The 2,548-nt window shown below is 43.1% G+C and overlaps 1 pseudogene; it reads right to left on the reverse strand.

Moving 5' to 3' along the window:
• Positions 1 to 208: 208 nt before the first annotated feature.
• Positions 209 to 824, reverse strand: LOC148033013 (E3 ubiquitin-protein ligase At1g12760-like; annotated as a pseudogene).
• Positions 825 to 2,548: the final 1,724 nt, after the last annotated feature.

The following is a 2,548-nucleotide window of genomic DNA, read 5'->3' on the forward strand; positions in this document are numbered from 1 at the left end:
TGGAGACCTCTTGGAGACATGGAGATGTTGTGCTACTATTTCTGCTACACGTCTCCTTCACCTTTGCATCCTTCTCAAGTAGCAGAAATGTAGTGGGATCCATGTCCCACAGGGTACCTGTTTCTACAGTATCATGGGGCAAAAAGCCTCGGTTTGTGACATATGTGCCATCAAATCGGGTCCCATAACCCTTGTGTTCTAGTTGCTTCTAGGTTGAGCAGCATTCGTGACTGAATTTTTTTCCAGCAGCACGCCTTGCCACAGGTGTTGATACATCTGTGTCTCCATCTCCAGTCTTACACCCTTGAACAGAAGATTTGCAGAGGGGACATGAAGCATTTATTTTTAACCACTGATCAACACACTCCACATGAAAATGGTGGGAACATGGTAATCCTCGTAGCTGTGTGTTGTTCTTCTAGCGGCCCAGGCAGATACAACATGCCGCATCATCCCCTGCTATTACCTTCTCATTCTCTGTTTCTGCTGCCATCACACCACCTTCACTGGAGCTATCACTATCTGATCCATTGTAGCTGCCTTTCTCTCGCTGAAACGGTATCCTCTTGCTCCTAAACTTGTAAATGGGCGAAAAGGCAATAACATCGGCAAAGGCTCTCCTCCCTTCCATGTAACTTTCACGGAAACCAAGGAGGGAAATCACACAAGGAAGGCATCAACACACAGCAGCACAGAGCACGAATGTCATTGCATAGCTGATGCAGCTTAGGGCCAAGAATGCTACACACAATCTGTAAAGCTTTGGGCTTTCTTTCAACAAAGGAGGGTCTTCCAAACACCCAGACGACGGGCTTCCATCTCATCCTGCACCTTCTTGTACTTTGGGACATACAATTTCTTCATTGCTTTGCATCAAATCTTCAAGTCTCTCTTTTCTTTTCTTCCTTTGGTGTTTTGAGATCATCTTCTTCCCCGGTTGCGCGCCAAAATGACAGCCACCCTCCCACGGCAGGAAATAAACATGAAACCAAGGTAGAAGCATGCAAAATCTATGCACATGGCTGAGCCATTAATCTCAAAACTAAAAAGAAACCATAAATTTTCCACTTAATAATGAACTGATTCATTATCTTCATTATCTTCATCCATAGCTTCAACCATTATACAAGAACAAAAGGGAAAAGATGAATTTCTGCACAAAAGACAAAGGAGAGAGAACAACTTTTTGCACCACCAAAAAGAGAATGTGCGATTGGACAAGAGAGGGAAGGGAGAGAGGCACATAACCATTCGTGCACTCCACCCCACCTCTTCCCCAAAAAGCACACCCCTTCGTATTTTTATTATTTCTTTGAAACTTTGATACATTTGATATTATAAGACCTTTGGCCTTTAATTTTGAGTATTCCTACCCTTCACAAATGCATGCATGTAACACTTTTGTGTATATCATTTATTTATGATGAATGTGGATGTGGATGTGGATGTGGATGTGGGCCCCTCATATCTCTCTCTTTTTGGTGATTTTGTAACGATGTAGTATTATTCTCTTGACAAAAAATAAAAATATGATGCATGCTTGGATTCTTTTGTGCCTTGTTTTTATGCTTCTTTGGGTGTCATCACATGCACAATGTGCACTTGAACCTTGTATACCCTCCAACCACCACACATCACTACACATGCATATGATATTAGGTGCTCATGATGGATCCGGGTTCTTGATGAATCCTCTTTCCTTTTTCCTCTTTGGCCATATAACCACCCTCATTTGCACGAGAGGGTCAACAAGTGGAAGAAGGAAGGAACAAGGTATCTCATAGTACCTATGTGGTGTCCCACCATTCACTATTAATTAGCACATAGATCATTGCACCCCAGTGCACTCGTGTGTACTTGTGTGCACTTTTATGCACTTGTATATGATCTTGTGCACTCTAGTGCATGTGTACAAGCACATGCACTCTCACGTGTGCATGTGTGCACTCTTATGTACTTAGGATTACACATTGCACTGTGTGCACACATAAAAAGCACCATTTTCACTTGCATAATAATCATTGCATATCCATGCACTCATCTGGCACCTTAGGACATACCATATTGCACCATACACTACTCTAGTGCAGTACCCTTAACCATATGTGACTATAGTGCACTCTATTGCACTTATTAGAGGTCAATGCATACTATCCAAACCTAGTGCACACATAAAGAGCCCCTCTTTCTTCCTTTGCAACTGCAATACCCACCCTAATCACAAGGAAGGGCTAACGGGGAGTAGGGGAAGATGGTGAGGCCTTACTTATGCACTTAATGCATCCTAATACACAACCTTATGCACTTGTATACACCCTATTGCACTAGCATGCACTTGGGTGCACAAGCACTCATACATGCATGTGCATACACATTGGCACTAGCATTGGCATGTGTACTAATGTATGCTAGAATCTTGCAGATGCAATAGACCTACCCATTGGCACTGAGCACTCACCCTCTAACAGCTTGCACATGATAGTGCACTAGTTTCAACCCTAGTGCACTAAGCCTTGTGCATTGCACTAGTGCATGCTCACCTGAGTAC

This window comes from Lygodium microphyllum, chromosome 8 (genome assembly GCF_053477565.2).
Source record: "Lygodium microphyllum isolate KBCC chromosome 8, Lygodium_microphyllum_v1.1.10, whole genome shotgun sequence".
Taxonomy (NCBI): domain Eukaryota; kingdom Viridiplantae; phylum Streptophyta; class Polypodiopsida; order Schizaeales; family Lygodiaceae; genus Lygodium; species Lygodium microphyllum.